Source organism: Labeo rohita, chromosome 20 (genome assembly GCF_022985175.1).
Source record: "Labeo rohita strain BAU-BD-2019 chromosome 20, IGBB_LRoh.1.0, whole genome shotgun sequence".
Taxonomy (NCBI): domain Eukaryota; kingdom Metazoa; phylum Chordata; class Actinopteri; order Cypriniformes; family Cyprinidae; genus Labeo; species Labeo rohita.
Window position 1 is genome coordinate 15,455,368 of NC_066888.1, and position 20,703 is coordinate 15,476,070.

At 36.6% G+C, this 20,703-nt stretch overlaps 1 long non-coding RNA gene across 1 annotated transcript in view; it reads left to right on the forward strand.

Moving 5' to 3' along the window:
* The first annotated feature begins 25 nt into the window (after positions 1–25).
* LOC127182745 (uncharacterized) overlaps positions 26–20,703 on the forward strand; it is a 33,260-nt gene continuing 12,582 nt past the window's right edge. The window contains exons 1-2 of the long non-coding RNA XR_007829951.1: positions 26–138; positions 1,008–1,074. This is a non-coding gene — a long non-coding RNA (uncharacterized LOC127182745). The remainder of the gene's footprint in view (positions 139–1,007; positions 1,075–20,703) is intronic.

A 20,703-nucleotide genomic window follows, 5' to 3' on the forward strand; every position in this document is an offset into this window, starting at 1 on the left:
CCTGCCAGAATCACTTCCAGTCGTTATAACAGGGCATTCGTGGTGTAGTAGTATTTTTTCTGGAGGTGTATTTCTAATGAGAAGAAAAAAATGCACCAATTTCATTATCCTGATCGAGTAGCATCTTTATTGCATCAGGTAACGTCGTAAGTTTGCATGAAGGACTATGAAAAAGCAACACGTCTTATTTAAGCAATACACATCTTATTTTATCTCTGAATAACTTCTTGAGTAGTAGAATTAAGCTATATATGAAATAATACATTTCCAATCTTATTTTCACCTCCATTGTTAACACAGTCATCTAATCTTTTATCATTGACAATGTAATATTTTGCTCATCAGTCATGTATTAAATGATCCCTGGTGAAAAATCCAGCATATGCTGGTTAGGTAGGTTTTGATGCTGGTTTAAGCTGGTCCTTTGCTGGTTTATGCTGGTCCTTGACCAGCAACATGACCAGCAAAAACCAGCAAAGGACCAGCTTAAACCAGCTAAGGACCAGCATAAACCACCATCAAAACCTACCTAACCAGCATTCCAGCATCAAAACATAGCTACCAGCATATGCTGTTTTTTTCACCAGGGATGATAAATAAAACAAGGGGAATTAGCTAAAATAGTATAACAGAGTTGAAATGTCAGTATTGTGACAAGAATATATATTTATAATTACTTCAAATCATAGCAGGTGAAATGGAAAAAAGGCCTTCAGGATGAAACTTACTATTTCCAGATTTCATAAATGTGTAAATAAAATGTATGGCACAATGGTGAAACCTAACAAAAGAGGTATATATTTAAAATGAACCTTTTCCTTCTGTCGGGACATTGCAGTGATGTTTAGTTAAAAGATATTGTACGATTTTTTTTTAAGAACATAATAATGAACATCTCTCATTGTGAATCAATGGTTGGCAAACAGCCCTTATCTGATCATTGTTTAACCACTGGAAAAAGCAGAACTGAATTATTGTCAGTAATGATGTTCTTCTCTGTTTCATAGGGAAAATGGTTTGATCAGACCTTACCGTTGGACTTTATTACTGCCTTGTTTGAAAATAATTTCATAGGTAAGTGACTATATCATAGTCTGAATCACTGCCGAATGCTTCAGTTGTCCACAGTTAGAATGTCATAGTGCTGCACTAAAATGAGTTTGAAACAATTCAGTACATTAAATTGTTTTTTGTCATATTGTCACTTGTCTAAAAAGCACACAAATGTCTAAAAAGCATTTGTGTTCCCTACCTATCCAAGTCTATTTGTACAGTGTTGTGTCATTAACTGGAATGATATCAAACTGATCAACAAATCAAATTTGCTGAGCAACCTGGTCACATGCCCTCGGTGAGCTAAATTTAAACCCAGAATTTCAACCATCATTTCATGACAGCTGAAAATGATCCCTATTCATCATTGGAAAAAAACACTGCTGGAAAACTATAAACAACATTCGTTCATATGCAAACAAAGTTACTGAAATGAAGTAACCTTTCCAGCGGTGCTCTGTCCTCTCTGGGGAAATGGTGACATCATTTCCACTGTGGGTTCCATGGCATGAGTAATAGTGCAGGTCTGTCCCTTTCATTTATTTGAGATACTGAGTACTGGCAGGAAGTGGGGGAGACCAGGGCTAGTATTTGTCAGTGTGTTTATTATTGATATTTCGATTTGTGTATAGCCACATACCTGTAATGCCTGGGGTAGAATTAAATAAAATAATAATTAAAATAAATACTTCATTACTATGACCCCCACCCCCAACAACAACAACAAAAAAAGATTCCTTGTAATGGATTTCAGCCAAATTGAAACAATTATGAAAGACAGATCAATTAAATGAATGGATGAATGGATAAATAACTGAATGAATGAATATTGACTCAAAACCTTAGTTATGCAGATGTAGCCCCTGTGACAACTAGCCCTGGTCTCCCCCAAACAATAATCTTTACTCTTCCTCTCAGGGACTTTCTTATGAAAGTTTTGTATATTTAGCCAAATCAATAAACAGAAAACTTCTCATAAATATCAAAATATATGGGCCATTCTACAGAACTAGTCTAAACTGCTGTCCCACAACCAAAAAACACATTTAAACACAAGTATTCAAATCTTAGATGTTTACTGAGATTCTTCTATTATCTATTGAAACTCACAAAAATATTTAAAATATCAGTAAGCTTCTTATATATAAAAATTTATCAATTATTGGGTACTTCAATTGGGAGGTGGCTGTCCCGAACCCTAAAGCCTAAATTTTTAACTTATGAAAATGATATTGAAATATTTTTCACATTTTTTTCCATTGTTGTTTTTAAAAGTATGTTTTTGATTATTTTAAAAAGTGAAAAAACTTTGTAAATTATAAAACTTTATGTATTAAGTTTTTTTTTTTTATGTCACTACTGAAACAGTGTATGTTTTGATCCATTGGCTGAGACTGATTTTAACTACACCACTAATTTCATGATCAGGAAATATTCCTGTGTCCTCCTCTCTCATAGCTACAAGGTGTGAGTAGATAGGTCAAATCATTTTGAGATAAATGTGTTCAAAAGTTTGAAAAATCTGTCTTTTCGATTAAATGTCTTTACCGAACACCTTTTTTTCTGCAATTAAGCACACTTTTTTGGGAGTTATTCCATAACATTTATTTTATGTGTGTACAACTGTACCAAAACATTTGGTGGTGTTTCAATAGTGACATCTTTGTTTTTTAGGGTGTTATCCCATAAAATTGTCACTACTGAAAGTCACGATTGAAACATGTCATCATTGTTCTGTTAGTAACAAAAGGGAACACTAAATCCTTTAATTTGGGGGAAATAAAAATTTTAGTACACTTACACAATTTTTTATTTTAGTAGTGTCTTAGTATGCAATTCTGTAATGTGATGTGGTCACTACCGAAAATGTGCAGTTACTTCCAAAACATGGGATGTTTTGTCAAAAATAAAGTATATTATCAATTAAGATATTATGATCAAACTAATAAATCCTTAACTTGAAATCAGTATGATCAACTTTTTGCCTTTTACAAAGAAAAATTGGATTCAAAATACAACAAATCTCATGAATTACATTTGAAATATTGTTAAAATGTAATTGTTATTGATTTTAATAAATAGCAAAAAATATATTTGCAATGTAGATGTAAGCAAAGTCTTAATAGGTCAATATAACCCTTCTAATTAAAAAATTGCTACTGTGTTTCGGTAGTAACAAATTTGGGACAAATATTCCAAAACTTCCAAAAAAAAAAAAAAAAAAGACAATTAACTGCACAATTACTAGAAATGTGTACCTTGGATATTATACAATTTGCATACATACAGATTTTATTGGGAAAAAGACATTTTTTTTCAAGATGTTTCCAACTCTGACTTTGATCAATTCTGTAGAATGGCCCATACAGACTTTTCAGTAATTATGTAAATATGTAAATATGTTTTTATGTAATTTAATTTAATTTAATTAAAGGAGAAGTCCACTTCCAGAGCAAAAATTTAAAGATAATGTACTCACCCCCTTGTCATCCAAGAAGTTTGTGTCTTTCTTTCTTCAGTCGTAAAGAAATTATGTTTTTTGAGGAAAACGTTTCAGGATTTTTCTCCATATAGTGGACCTCAATGGTGCCCCCAAGTTTGAATATCCAAAATGCAGTTTAAATGCAGCTTAAAAGGCCTCTAAACAATCCTAGCCGAGGAAGAAGGGTCTTATCTTACAAAACAATCAGTTATTTTCTAAAAAAAAAAAAAAAAAAAAAAAAAAAATTACAATTTATGTACTTTTTAACTTTAAATGCTCATGTTGTCTAGGTCAGCCTGAACTCTGCTTTTTCTCATTCAAGACAGTTAGGGTATATCTAAAAACTAGGACGATTTTGAAGTTGGAGGCGAAAATGAGAAGGGAGTTTTTCGACATACCTTAACTGTCTTGAACTGTAAAAAAAACAGAGTTCAGGCAGTGCTAGATAAGACAAGCATTTGAGGTTAAGAAGTTTAAACTGCATTTTGGAAGTTTAAACTCGGTACACCATTGCAGTCCACATTATGGAGAAAAATCCTGAAATGTTTTCCTCAAAAATCATAATTTCTTCACAACTGAAGACAGAAAGACATGAACATCTTGGATGACAAGGGGGTGAGTAAATTATTTGTAAATTTTTGTTCTAGAAGTACACTTCTCCTTTAAGATAGATTAGCTTGGTGAATATATTTCAATTCCTGTATAAACACATATCTTAATATGTGGACTACTTAACTTAAAAAAAGTAAAGAAACTTACACAGCAAAGCTGTTATTAAAAAACTTTCTTATGGACATTTTTATAAGAATACAGAGCTTACGTAAAATCAACATATACAACAAATACTCCTCATAAATCTCCAAAACAGACTTTTCAGTACATTTTAATGAATGCAATCAATTCTCTTAAACATAGTGCCATTATGATGATGCAGTGATAGTAATTAAGCTGAGCGGATATATTGAATTGTGGCCACACAGGTACCATTTACATCCCCATGTAATAATTAGACTTAATGATAAAGCCAAATGGCTCATTAGAATGCTCATCCACGTTCGTCTGAGACAAGTACAAGGGTAAGCATATGGTGTGGGATCTGCACTCCGAACAGATGATATTTGCTTACCTTGTGTTGCTAGGTTGTCTTCATCCAGAATGCCCTCAGACACACAACATTGCCCTCGTCTGTAAGGCACGGGAACAGGCATCATTCTGTCTAACAAGAACCTTAGTGAGAGTTCATCTGTGCACTTTGCCATCAACATAGCCACAATTTTGAGCGGTATTACTAACTCTTTGAAGGACTAATAGAAAGAAGTGAAACGCGGTCTCACTGACTTTGTCGTCCCACCACATGGAGGCACTGGTGCTCTATCACGTTTGCACCACAAGGAGGAAGCGCTCCATTACCTTCACTATGATAAAGTGTTGAAGCAGCCACAGAACACATCGTAGGTACATATGCATTGCTGTGATACAATTAGAATAAATTCATTAATTTCCTTATGCCGGTATCAGCACTCTGTTGAAGTGGAAATAATCTTTTGCCTCTAATAAGTTGATTGATTGCATAATGTTTCTGCAGCTGACAAACATTTGTCTTTCGTTTATGGCTTTTTAGATGCCGTAAGCTCTTAAGCTTGGCATTATGAATATCCATGTCCCAAATAAGACAAACAATGTTTAATTGGAGTAGGAAGAGAGTGTGTATACGTGTGGGGTAGGGGGTGCAAGAAAGGCTGTTTTTTGTAAATATTCATGCAGATCATTTTGTGTAAGTAGAACAATTCCCTCTGCTGCAGCCAGACAAGCAAAACAGAGAGAGCATCAGGGGACTGTGTGCAGTCATTTTGTTAAAGAATTTTAACTCTATCTAAATGCTCCATTCATTTGCTCTGGATTTATGTGACACTTAAAATAAATCAGCTGAAGAATAAACCCAACAAGCTGATTAGTACTAGTCTACTGCTGCTGCTGTAACATTGGGCACCCACATAAAAGAGCCCTGTGAGAAATTGCTATGCTCACCGAGTGCTGTTCCTGCATTTTATACATTTTATACAGCATAAGCCTAGAGCAAACTAAACGCATCTGTAGTGTGGTTTGGCATGCATATGGCCTGTATGGCCAGAAATTGTTGCCTGTGCAAATATTACCGTCTTTGACAAACACTGTATTTTGGTGAATGTTGTTTTTTCTTTTTTAAATATAATATTAGAAATTATTTGTGAGGATATTCCACCAATGAAAATAGTTCTAAAAGAATCCACAGAAAAATTAACCATCGTGACTTCTCCAAGCGGCGTACTGAGGAGGGGTCTGAAGTAGAGTTTTTGAACTAATTGTTTGAGTGATAGGCCACATGGTAATAACAACATGAATGTAGTACGTCTGGATTTCTTTCATATTACAAAGATTCATACTACATGGAACATACTTTAACAGTTGCAATGTAATTGCTTAATCAGAAGAAGTACCTACTTTGTATGCAATATCTGCCAATCATAGGCAGGGGTGTCATGATTTATACTGAATGCATGAGCTCTGATGAAATACTGCTGTGCCTCAGTAAAATATATTACTCATAAATCCTTGTCTGATGGTTCAGAACTAGCAATACCAAATTCATGAATTAATCACTTTTTTGATTTGATCAATCAAGTTTGTAAAAAAGCAGTTCATGTTTGTGATTTATTTTGATTCATTCTGAAAGTTTACTTAGGTGAACTCACAGAAGAGAATACTTTATTAGACAGAAAACAAAAAGAAGGTTGGTTGAGGTGAATTTTTACCTGCAATCCATTGTGCATCTGCAATGAAACAGCTTTTTTTTAGTATTCCCTTGAACTTGAAACATACTCTGTACTGCAGGTAAAGACAATTAATATATCCAAAACGGCATCAAATTCAGCCATTTGTATTCTGAAATAAGCCACTTGTTTTGTTCTTGAATAAACATGAAATTTATAAACAGATAATTGGAGTGAGTGATTAAATTTGATTCTCACTCATAAAGGTTTTCGTTTTTTGTTCCTAAAGAATGAATCATTAGAATGAATGAATTGAATAATTCCTGAGAGAACCAGTGTTTACAAACGCATCGTTTGAGTGAATTATTTACTTTCTTATTCAAAAAGGCAGTTGTTTTTGTTCCAGATTGAATCAGTGCTTTTGAACGAATAGTTAATGAATGATTCAATAACTCATTCATAAAGTTAAAATAGTTTTTAAATTTCTGAGTGAATTATTCAGTATTTTACTCATAAAGGCGGTCATTTTTTGTTCCAGAATATATCAGTAATAATTTACTTGAATGAATGATTCAGTGATTTACTCATAAAAATTCACTTGTTTAATTCCTCAATGAATTGTGCAATGAATTGAGAGTCAACTGCCAAACCTTACTGCTGTTGCGATGTAGCCTGCAGAAAATGTTACCAAAAATAGAGCATTGTAAGAAGTTGTAGATTTTACAAACATTTATGAAAGAACATTTGGTCACCACATATTAGGTGGCCTTAAATGCTATGTACTTAAATTTGAATTAATCATTTGTGACCCAGGACCACAAAACTGGCCATAAGGGTCAGTTTTTTGAAATTGAGATTTATGCATCATATGAAAGCTGAATAAATAAGCTTTCCATTGATGTATGGCTTGTTAGGATAGTACTGAGATACAACTATTTGAAAATCTTGAATGTGAGGGTGCAAAAAAATCTAAATATTGAGAAAATCGCCTTTAAAGTTGTCCAAATGAAGTTTTTAGCAATGCATTTTGCGAATTAAAAAATAGATTTTTATATATTTACAGTAGTACATTTACAAAATATCCTCTTAGAACATGATCTTTACTTAATATCCTAATGATTTTTGGCATAAAAGAAAAATCTATAATTTTGACCCATACAATGTATTTTTGGCTATTGCTGCAAATATTGCTACTTAAGACTGGTTTTGTGGTCTAGGGTCACAAATCATTAGAATGAATGAATTGATGACTTATTCATAAAGAATCACTTTTATAATTCCTGAGAGAACCAGTGTTTACAAATGCATCAGTTGAGTTATTGACTTTTTTTATTCAAAACGCAGTTGTTTTTTCCAGATCGAATCGGTGCTTTTGAACGAATAGTTTCAATGAATGATTCAGTGACTCATTCATAAAGAATATAGTTTTTTAAATTCCTGAGTGAATTATTCATTTTCACTCATAAAGGCAGTCAATTTTTTTGTTCCAGAATAAAGCTTCTGAACAAATTGCTTGAATGAATGATTCAGTGATTCACTCATAAAAATTCATTTGTTTAAATCCTGAATGAATTGTGTTTTTGAAAGAAGTAGTTCAATGAATGATTCAAATGACTTACTTTTAAAGACAATCAATTGCCAAACCTTACTGGTGTAGCGATGTAGCCTGCAGAAAATGTTACCAAAAATAGAGCATTGTAGGAAGTTATAGATTTTACAAACATTTATTTTCTGAAAGAACATTTGGGCCCCACATATTAGGTTGCCTTAACAACTATGTACTTATATTTGAATTAATTTGTGACTGGACCACAAAACCAGTCATAAGGTTCAGTAATTTAAATAAATAAGCTTTCCACTGATGTATAGTTTGTTAGGATAGGACAATATTTGGCTGAGATACAACTATTTGCTAATCTGGAATCTGAGGGTGCAAAAAAAAAAAAAAATCAAAATATGAAGAAAATCACCTTTAAAGTTGTCCAAATGAAGTTCTTAGCAATGCATGTTACTAATTAAAAATTAGTTTTTAATATATTTAGGGTAGGACATTTACAAAATAGCTTCATGGAACATTTTTTGTCATAAAATAAAAAACAATAATTTTGACCCATATGGTGTATTTTTGGCTATTGCTACAAATATACCCGTGTTACTTATGACTGGTTTTGTGGTCCAGGGTCACATTTGACACAATGCACTTATTGTGTTTTTACATTGTATTTAAAAAAAAAATACCTGCATGTAATTACATCTGTAATGAATTTCTGTAAATACATTTATAATTACACTGTTGACAAATCCCTTTAACTTTAACCCACCCTTAAACATACCCATACCACCAAACCTGTCCCTAAACGAACCCGTTTTGCAATAAATATGAACAGAGCAAGTACATTGTACTTATTTTTTGATGTAAGTACATAATAGTTATGGCCACCTAATATAAAGTGGGCCCGAACATTTTTCACAGTGTGAGCTAAACGGTGATATATCACATAATACATGATATTGCTGTTTCACACCAAACTTAGTTATTTGAATGCCTTATAACAGCATTTGAATAAATGGCCTGTTCACTGTTCGTAAAGCATAATTTGAGCTCAACCGTCCCTGCAGGGTGTTGGGTGACAGAGTTACTGCAGCTGCTCTCAGCTGGAGCCTGGCTGCACAGCCAAAGAGACCAACTGCTGAGCATGGGGACCAGCTGAGACTGACCTTTCCGAATTGTTCCACCCGAGCTGGGGGACATTGCGCTTGATAAGTAGTGCCAAGCGAGAAGGGGGGTCGTCAGGGGCCGAGACTGTACCGCAGCGTGCCAGCGCCTCGCTCGGACCACGCAGATCCCAACGATAAGACCTCTATTGTCTCTCTCCTGTGATAATTTGTCAGTCAAAGGATGGAAACAAGCGCTGGGGATGACCTTTTCTGTCTGTTGCGGCTGCTGCATCGCCACTTTGGAGTCGGGCCTTTCTATCAAAGGCGTCAGATGTTATTAATCTTTAAAAGATTCATATACGTAGATGAGAGCATTATCCTCAAGCACCCTGGTTTATGACTATCTGAAACCTTTTTATCTGAAAAAATAAAGCGAGTACCAAGCACTTCTTATCTGATGCAACGTTGTCACGTGAATTTCACAGCAGTCCGTGGTAAAAAGACACATTATTAAGCGCTAAATATTGTCTCGCAGGAAATAAGTGATGTAAAATTGGCTAAAGTGTAATTGGATTTATCTTCAAACAACAACAACCTTGCCGACTAAATCAACCCTTTAATGGAGAATTTTCTTCGGAATTTATAGCCGAAGGCTAAACACTTTCACCCGAGAAACTAAGGTATAAGTCCTGCAACTCTAACTCATAATGATGCAATGGAAAAGTGCAAAAATAAACAAAATAATAACAATGATCTCATGAGAGCATGAATATAGACGAGCGCTGTGCACCAAAGGAACGGTATTTGTCTGGTAATGAGCTCTAGGGGCCAGAGCTTTACCATTATCAGCAGTGGTACAGAAAGAGGCCTGCTGAATATCTGTGAGTCACGGTGTTCTGTTCTTTATGACACACTTTTGCTTATTTTCTGTCTTCGCTTCACTCCATTTGTTATGCAGTCCCTACATCTTATTTCAAAGAGAATCAATCATTTTAAAAAGTGATTTATGCCATGTGGACGGTGTCCAGAGCAGTAGATTAGCTCTTTAAAGCAGTCTCCAAGGGATTCAGCCCAGTAAACACTCGCTTTTTTGGGACCCGGAGGTCAGCCATTTTCTTTTTTCAGGGTCACACCGTCTCTGAATAAATGACTCTTTGTGATTGTAGCATATAAGAGCTGCAGTAGCTGCGAATAAAAAGATTTGTGGCCAAGGCACTTACCTAACCTCTTCGACTCTATGTGGCTCAGCATTTACTGTGATTTCTAGAATAAATAATTCTAAGAATATTTCAGCCAAAAATGAGCATCCTGTCATTATTTACTCACTTCTATGTCATTCCAAACTGTTTTTCCTTCTACTGCAGAACTCACATTTCAGCAGTTGTTGTCAATACAATTAAAGTAAATGGGGTCCAAAATTTCAAGGACGCAAAGGTAGCGTAAAACCAATCCATACAACTTCTTTTGAAGCCTCATTGGTAATGCCCTCATGACACTGTCTTTCAAAAACCAACAGTGCAACAGTGGGCTTCTGAAAGTAAAAAATCCATTCATTTACTCCATAGGGGAATTGATTTTTAATGATAACTTATAAACCTTTAAAGACAGAGAGTGTTGCGAGGTTGTTAATCAATGGTATGTGCTTTTGTAAAACCATCAGCCCACATTATTTAAACTTATTTTGAAATAATCATGTTTAACTGCAGAATTCTACCCATTATTCTGCAAAAAATCTCCACCTAAGAATAGAAAAAGAGTATTGTGCCAAAAAAAGCTCTGTGAAGACCATGAAGCACTGCGAGTGATGCAGTCGAGTCAGTCTTCTTAAAAGAAAAACCAAGGTCGAAGGAAAACTGAACTGGCACTGTCAAACTCTATGAGGTTTGATTTTATTGGCTTATCGCCATATTTGATTTGGCCTTCGTATACCATTGAGTTGATCGATATTTTGAAAATGAACAACTGTTTACATTTCAAGTTATCTAATCACTTCAGAAGACTTGGATTAAACCACTGGAGTTTTGTTGATTACTTTATCTTCTTTTTGGACCTTGAGCCAACCCCATTGACTTTAACTATATGGACAAAAACACCTTCTTCAGATATTCTTTTGTGTTGGAACAACATGAGAGTGCATAAATAATGATGTAACTTTAATTTCTATCATGACAGCTCTGAATATTTCAGCATGGTAACGGATGACACTGTTTATGTATTTGGTCTTGGCGGAATAGATCTGCTACGCTGCTGAATTGCTGCTGCTGTTGGTTATTGCTGTTGTTGTAGATTATTGCAGCAAAGAAAGTACAGGAATTTGCTACTGTCAATACAGTGACCTATTTAAAACATACTGCTGCTGCACAAATAATGCATATACTGTAATAACCTGTTGCAGATCTATACAGGTGGAGCTGGGGAAGTGGAGGGTTTCAGAGGGTGCTCTAGTGAATGCTAACCAGCCATTTAAATGTAAAATAGCAAGCTGATTGGCTGTGTATGCAACATGAACCAATCTGCTTGTGGCAATAGTTTAACAGTTTGCGTTAGGAACCCATAAGCCTGTGCCATCTAGCATTTCTAGAACTATATCTTTAAATACTGGTGATATACTAATAAAACATACCCAAAACATCTTCAAAAAGTTTTTCAGACCACACATGCCTGTGTGAAATTTATCCGTGTGAAGAAATGGAAGACAAAAAGTCTGAGCACTAATGTGCCACTTTCTGCCTTTCTCCGTGACATTCTTTTTCCCTCATTATGCTGTCCGTCAAACCCGGGCGCATCGGAGTCAGAGTGGCCTGAAATGCGTCCTCCTGCCAAGGCCTCAGATTTTGTGGTCACTGGCACTTTATTCAGGCGTAGGTCCATTTCTGTGATGAGAAGAGAGCAGCATTGGTAATGAGGGTAAGAGCACTCACCGGAGAAAAGCTGCAATAAAAAGAAGTGTGGAGAGAAGGAGAGGAGAGTCATGTCTGGTTTCTCCGGATAAAGGAGAGTCTGTCGGTTAATGTCTGCATCTGCTGCAGAACCCCCTGCTGTGAGGGAAAGAGAGAGGGGAAGAGCTCTCTCATACTCCATAGGCTGTCTGCTGCACCAGACAGACAGGGATCAAGGACATTCTTGTTATTTGTGATTATTCCTCCTGCTATCTCCTCTCCTTCTTTCTGTAGAGGATTGGAGTGATAAAAAAAGGCAGACGACTCAAAGGAGATTTTAAGAGGAGCTTTCTGTGGGGCAGGATATGGCTGAAGACATCAGCGCGGAGTAGGACAGCTCATTTCTCTTCAATGCCACTGGGTCAGGTGTGCAGGAGACTGGGGGATTTGGTGGGATTAGGACCACCCCGTTAGCTCTCAGTCCATACAGCTGACCACTGAGTTTAACGTATTGGAGGTAAAGCTTGGCCTTTGGTGTTTGGCTGTGACCAATGGGAATCAGGCTGTCGGGACAGAGTTTGAAGGTTGTTTCTAAGATTGTCAGCTGGGACATGATATAAAGGCTCTGATTTATCTACTTCTAGTCTCTTTTTTTGGGGTGAGCACATAAATGCCATAATGAAGGTGTTTTTAGCCTTTTTTAGGCCAAGGAGACCTTGGAGGAGAGCTAGTGTCATGAAAGATCTTATCCTTCCCACAACTTTTTATGGTACTTTATTTGCTGTCTGATAATCGCTCATTCTTAAAGGGATATTTCAGCCAAAAATGAAAATTACCTCATGTTTTACTCACCCTCAAGCCATCCATCTTCTTTCTTCTTCTTTCAGATGAATACAATTGGAGTTATACTAAAAAAACGTCCTGGCTCTTTCAAGCTTTATAATGGCTGTGAATAGTGCCCAAGATTTTGAAGCAAAATAAAGTGCATACAGTCATGGCCAAAAATATCGGCACCCTTGCAATTCTGTCAGAAAATGCAACACTTCTCTCAGAATATTGTTCCAATTGCAAATGTTTTGATATTCACAGGCTTATTGTTCTTGTTTGAGAAAAGAAATGTCAAACTTGATAAAATTTCACACAGAACTTAAAAATGGGCTGGACAAAATTATTGGCACATTGTCAAAATTGTAAGAAATAATTGCTTTTCAAGCATGTGATGCTCCTGTACTTTGTATTTAGACACACCTGTGGCAAGTAACTGGTGTGGGCAATATAGTAATCACACTTGCAACCTGTTAAAATGGAGAAAAGTTGACTCAAACTTGGAGAAAAGAAAGAAATGTAGATCTTAATGTTCCTGTGTCCACTGTGCGCAATATCATCAAGAGATTTACAGCACATGGCACTGTAGCTAACCTCCCAGGACGTGGACGGAAGAGCAAAGTTAATAGAAAATTACAACGAAGGATTGTTTGAATGGTGGTTAAAAACCCTGATTAACTTCCAAACAAATTCAAGCTGATCTGCAGACATATGGTACAACTGTGCCGGCTAGCACTATCCGTTGCCATCTGAATGAGGACACCACTGCTGACACAAAGGCATAAAAAAGCAAGACTGGAGTTTGCCAAAACTTATGTGACAAAACCACAGTCGTTCTGGGAGAACGTACTGTGGACAGATGAGACAAAAGTAGACAAAAGAAATGAGGCCTTCAAAGAAAAAAACACAGTGCCTACAGTCAAACATGGTGGAGGTTCAAAGATGTTTTGGGGTTGCTTTGCTGCTTCTGGCAGTGGAGGCCTTGACTGTGTGAACGGTATCATGAAATCTGATGATTACCAAAGAATTTTAGGGCGCAACGTAGTGGCCAGTGTCAGAAAGCTGCGTCTTCACCGGAGGTCATGGGTCTTCCAGCAGGACAATGACCTGAAGCACACTTCAAAAAGCACTCAGAAATGGTTACAAACAAAGCGCTGGAGAGATCTGAAATGGCTAGAAATGAGTCCAGATCTGAATCCCATAGAACATCTGTGGAGAGATCTCAAAACAGCATTTGGGAGAAGGCATCCTTCAAATCTGAATGTCCTGGAGCAGTTTTCAAAAGAAGAGTGGTCCAAAATTCCAGAAGGGAGGTGTAAGAGACTCATTCATGGTTACAGCGATTGATTTCAGTTATTTTTAAGAGGGTTATTTTTCAGTTATTTTTAAGACGGTGCCAATATTAAGTTAAGGGTGCCAATAATTTTGTCCAGTGCATTTTTTGGATTCTGTGTGGAATTTTATCAGATTTGACATTTCTTCTCTGTTTTTTTTTCTTCTCTGTGTTGTTCCAATGCAAACAAACAAAAAAAAAAATTTAACATGTGAGTACCAAAACATTTGCAACTGCAACAATTTTCTGAGAGAAGGGTTGCATTTTCTGACAGAATTGCACAGAAAAAGTACATGTGATGAGTGGAATCGATGTGTTTGTGTAAGATATATATATCCATATTTGAAACTTTATAAATTGTAATCGCACTTCTGCTAACTGTCATACGCGCATTCACGAGAAAGTGACATTCCAGCAAATGATGTACGGATATGGCCATTAAAAATGCACGTTTTTTTCTCGCAGCAGCACACAATTTCATGAAGCTCCCTTTTTTTTTTTTTTACGAGATTAAATTCATAATATTTTGAGAACAAAATCAAAATTACGGTGTAGCCATATTATTGAGAATAAAGGCTTAGCATTACATACGATGCCACGCCACATAAAAAAAAAAAATCTAAAATTATGAGATTAAAGCCATAATATTTTGAGGAAAAATAAGAGAATAAATTTGGGTGGTGAATGTAAGACATAGGAAAAGATACTTCAACTTTACCATTAGCTGTGTTGAGGTTAACTTAATATTGTTTTTCCTATTTTTCCAAGACAGTGTTTAAGTGCAGAAAGTGATTCCTCATTTCCTCACATTTGTCGTCCACCATTTTGAGGAAGAGCTCAGTTTCCGTTCAGAACTGCAGCCTTGTGCCGAGGGACCGCTTACCACTTGATTTTTTTTCCCTTTCTGAAAAGCATTTCATTTCTTAAAATAATGGAGTCAATGCAGTGTGGAGGTATTTGGATCTGTGGAGTCTCACACCGGTGAAGGGGAATTGACTATTATTCAGTGTTTACCTGCATGGTTCCTGCCAAGGGAGAGATGGCAGCTGTTTGTTTTTTCTTCACCTCAGCACACCATGATGAACTGTGACAGCTGACATCTGAGCAGCCAGTCAAAGAAAGTGCCTGTAATGAGCAGCCTGCTTGCTTGAGAGACACATGCCATCATATCTCAAATAAAGTTATTCTCCTCCTGTCTCTTTCTCTCTCTCTTTCACTCACTCACTCACACGCTGCATTTTCTCGTCAGATGCCAGAGGCTAACGCTAGGGATGCTTATCTTAGGCTTGTTTATTTGTTTGTTTGTAAACAGGTGTGCTTGCATTGCACCTAGATTAAAATGCACGCCCGATTTGAGTATGAAAGTCAGTTAGCATGTTTGACACCAGATGCTAACAAAACCCTCGAAGGAGGCAGGCATGACACCGGATGCTTCGAGATGCAGGTGCACAGCGCACGGCCATATGTGCGGACACGCAAAACATCTGTGGAATATACATAAACTTATCATCTGATAAAGAAAGCACACCTGATAGTGGATACATTTACATGGGATCTTATCATGCGATTAAGGAAGTGCTGTGATTAAGATACTGTAATTATCAGCGTGATTATGCTCGTAACTAGAGTAGCCATAATTGCAGTAAAAAATGTGAGGTAGTGCAGTTTAGCCATGATTGCACAATACCGGCATGTACACTTCCGTTTAGGGGCGATGCGATTTTTAATGTTTTACAAAGAAAAAAAACCGTAATATTGTAAATTATTTTTACAATTTAAATCCAGTCTTTAGTGTCACAAGATCCTTCAGAAATTATTTTAATATGCTGATTTGCTGCTATAGAAAAAGGTAGGGAGCTCAGATAACTATTGTTTAAAGGGATACACAAAAATTTTAATTCTGTTATTAATTACTCATCCTCATGTTGTTCCAAACCCGTAAGACTTTTGTTCATCTTTGCAACACAAATTAAGATATTTTTGATAACATCCAGAAAGCTTTCTGACCCTGCATAGACAGCAATGCGACTGACACGTTCAAGGCCCAGAAAGGTAGTAAAGATATTGCTAAAATAGTCCATGTGACGTCAGTGGTTTAACCGTAATTTCATGAAGCTGCAAGAATACTTTTGTGCGCACAGAAATCAGAAATAACAACTTTATTTAACAATTTCTTCTCTTCCGTGTCAGTCTTCGATGTGGACAATTTTCATGATGTTCTTACTACCTTTCTTGGCCTTGAACTTGTCAGTTGAGCTCTCAGATTTCATTAAAATATCTTAATTTGTGTTCCGAAGATGACCAAATGTCTTACGGGATTGGAACGACATGAGGGTGAGTAATTAATGACAAAATTTTCATTTTTGGGTAAAAAAAATCCCTTTAGGTATAAACATGTGAGCCACTGATTCAGCTTGTCCTGTATTGATATTTACAGTCGTATTAAAAAGATGTCAAAAATAAGAAGAAAATATAGATGCAAGCAGCCATTACCAGGTTAAGTATATATGAAAAAAGACATATTTAGCAAGCCTGTAACCACCTAAATGAAGGATTTAAAAAATAATTTTTGGCAAATCCAGGTAATTCACTATAGAATTTTTTTTTGTAATGTTTATGACTGTTGTAGAGCCCAGTCTCCTTAAAACTTTGCATGCTTGTTTAGAATCACCCGCTGCATGTGCTCACCAGGTTTCGTGAAGTTTTTAGGCTTTAGAAGATTTTGGGTAAATTTGGACAGGCCCCTTTTCTAAACAAGCCCGTTAACCTTGTTTAATATATGCTCAAAATTCGTTGGCCAATGGCGGACATGGTTTTTTTTTCAATGTCCTTATAGACACTTGCGGCACTTTGGGCCACGACAGTGCACAGTGATTTTCATGTTGATAGGACAAATGGTTGCGTAGTGGCCAAGCTCAGTGATTTTGTTTTTCCTGAGATCTCAGATTGAGCTCTTACATAAGTGTTCTGAGTTTGGTGAGGATATCTCATTTCGTTCAGGAGTTATAGACATTTAACTAAAAGTGGCCCCATCCCTTTTTAATGTTTTTGCGTCCCTTTGCGACGGTGAGTTGAAAGTTCAACTTTTTTTTGATAATTATTGATATTCGCTCTTTAGAGAATCTTCCTACACTGGTTTGGCCCCGACCAGGCAAAAAAACTAGGACTAGTTCAAAAAAGTGTTTTTTACTTTTATTTTTTCAAAAATCCAAAATACCCGAAAATCTAGTGTTGAGGCATGCGTTTTGTTAGGCGAGCCAAGGATTCCAGTGATATAAGACCCTTAAGTCTGTGACTAACGGTTTATGAGTTATGAGCGATTTTGTTCTTTTGTTTGCTGTAGCGCCCCCATCAGGCCAGCTGGGGCGAGCCTTGGTACTACCATCCCTCTACCAAGTCTCTACAACTTACAGTTTGGTCTGCAGGATCAGTTTTATGTGGAGATCACTGATCCATGACCATTGTAACAATTTCAGTAGGCTTTCAGCGTTACGTGCTTGAACCCCCGAAAAAATGCTGATTTGTTGGCTTTGGAAAGAATTTACCAGACTGATGACAAAAGAACTTTGTTATAGTGAATACATTTGCTAAGAGAAAAAGGCTGTTGTTAAAAGTTGAAGTACAGTCAATAGTTGCTACGCACATGAATGTTCAAAAATTACTCATGTAGAACCTTGTAATAGACTTTCGACTCCACCAAGCATAAACGCCTGGAGAGGTCTCTTCAGAAACAAGTTTGTAGTGACATGGAAAATTAATAAAGGAAATTGAGATTCATTTATACCTGCCAGCGCCAGCTTACACATCAGCAAAACTGCCAAGGAGAGGTCAAAGAAAGGGAAAACCGATGTTCGGGCGGCCCGAGCGTAATTCAGAACTGCTTATTTTGGTTCTTCACCCGGATGCATCGTTCCCAGTGCGGCCGGCGTAATGTGCATTTTCCCCCCATTTGCAAGAGCCATAAATCAGCAGCTTGAGAAGAAGCTGTCAGATGGGCAGCACGTGGAGTCTGTAACAAAGTCAATATATTACGTCTCCCTTTCAAACGTGGAGAAACATGACTGCGATAACTGAGCAAAGAGCAAATCGATTGAGCTACTGTGCTCTATTTGCTTTTGAAAAATGTATGACAGGTATTTAGCAGAGATCCACCCTGTTCGGAAGTCACACGCTTTATAGATCGTCGGTTTTATTGTTTGGCCACGTGCGGGCAAGAGACTCGGTGCTGGATGGCGGTGTTTTGCGATGGGCTTTCTCTAATTTACTTGTTTCAAATGGCTGGCATAATTCTCAGTTTTAAAATGCCAATACGCAGCGCGATCCGCCGCGAGGCACAATCTCACTAAAATGCTAAAGTCTCTAAATCTCTCTCGCCCTTTCTTCTCTTTACCCTCATTTCTTCTTTGCCAATTTAATTAGCTTGAATTTTCCATTACACACAGGTTCAATCACATCAGTGAACCTGGTAGGCAACTAATTGATTTCGAGAGTGCAGCTAGCTCACTGCTGATTCTCCAGAAGATCCCCAAGATTGTCTGGAGACTAAGGACAGAGTAATTTGGTCAAAAAGCTGTTTTTGTATTAGATTAGGCCAATGAATCTCATTTAGAACAAGAGGAGTTTGCGGCATGAACCTCCCCGGGGTCCCATATGTGCTGGCGTTGACACATAAACCTGACAGACAGGCGATATTGCGGCAATATGGCCGCTTCATCAGCATTAGATCTCACCCTGCTGCTAACGGAAAATAAATGTCAATTAGCACAGATGGATCTGTGAAGTGTTCTATCCCGAATGCATCTTCAGGCCACACTCTTCGGAGCGTCGCTCTAATTTCAGCCAATTTTTGTCATCTGCTTGAAGTACAACCTAGAGAGACAAAAGTCAATCTGTTTTATTTCAGAGACCGTCGATGTTTGCCGCATTTGATTCGTTTGTAGGCTACTTAGCACGCTTTCATGTTACGCTGAGTTCCATAATAGGCTTGCTTCCATGCACACGAATGTAACTTAGTCTTTGATTTTTATTTGTTTATTTACCTATTAATACTTATTGTAAATGCGCTTCAGTTTTTTGGCTGTTATATTTGTTTTTTAATAAGAACATGTGTTAGACTTGTCATCTAAATAATAATTAATAAAAAGCATAAATCAGTATAAACAAATAAACATTATTTATTTATTTATTGCAGATGTTCCAGTGATTAATAGCTTTTACAAATGCTTTTCAGTGATGTAGCTGTGTTAAAATATGTTTTAGATTTCTTTTAAATAAGATTGGTTGTTAGGTTTGGCATCTAAATAATAAATAATAAAATGCATAAAAAATATAAAACAAATAAACAGTATTTATGTGTTTATTTATTTATTTACTGCAGATGTTCAAGTGATGTGGCTGTGTAAAAAATGTTCACTTCCAGAACAAAAACTTACAGATAATTTACTCACCCCCTTGTCATCCAAGATGTTTATGTCTTTCTTTCTACAGTAAAGAAATTATGTTTCTTGAGGAATACATTTCAGGAATGTTCTCTATATAGTGGACTTTTATTGTACCCACGAGTTTGAACTTTCAAAATGCAGCTTCAAAGGGCTCTAAACTATCCCAGCCGAGGAAGAAGGGTCTTATCTAGTGAAACGATGCCTTATTTTCTAAAAAAAAAAAAAATGTATCCTCAAATGCTCATCTTGTCTAGCTCTGCGATGTACCTTCAAAATCATCCTACATCTCTGCAGAAGTACTGACACAGTGTTTACAAAGTGAAAGTGTAAAGGAGGTCAAACGTCCTTTACAAAAAAAAGGTAAAACAGCGATGTAGGAGAGAGAAAAGATTGATTTAGGACCCTTTAGGATTAAATCCAAATTATGGAACCAGTATCCATACCAATAATTTAATTAATACAGGTTGTACTTTGACACTGGTGATATCATGTAGTGTTTTGTGAGGCAGCTGAGAAAAATAACTTCTCTTCTTCTTCATCAGTGACGATGACAAGCAGACTGACTGACTGCCATCTTTGCTGATGATTTCATTCTCTGCATTCTTGGACAGTGTCTTAATATATTCTGCTGTGGGGACCTATGCAGAAAGCTTGTCAGTCACTCTGAATTCTGCATCCAGACATGTGTGCAACATCACAATCAGGGCAATGCAGCAGCAGTCAATCACACCTCTGCTGAATAGAGAAATTTTCCTCAAAATGAACAGTGCTTGGGACCCCCATGAGATAGAAAAATATACGTTTTGTAGTAGTGAAGATATTAAAGGAATGGTTCACCTCAAAAATGTTCTCACCCTCAGGTCATCCAAGATGTTGATGAGCTTGTTTCTTCATTTGAAAAGATTTGAAAAAATGTAGCATTACATCACTTGCTCAGCAGTGAACAGCTGATAAAAACATCACACAGGTAATATAAATAATCCACAAACTGTGTGCTTGTAATAAACAAATCCATCATTAAAGGAGAAGTCCACTTCCAAAACAAAAATTCACAGATAATGTACTCACCCCTTTGTCATCCAAGACGTTCATGTCTTTCTTTCTTCAGTCGTAAAGAAATTATGTTTTTTAAAGAAAACATTTCAGGATTTTTCTCCATATAGTGGACTTCTATGGTGCCCCAAGTTTGAACTTCGAAAATGCAGTTTAAATGCGACTTCAAACGATCCCAAATGTGGTTGTAAACGATCCCAGTCAGGAAGAAGGATCTTATCTAGTGAAA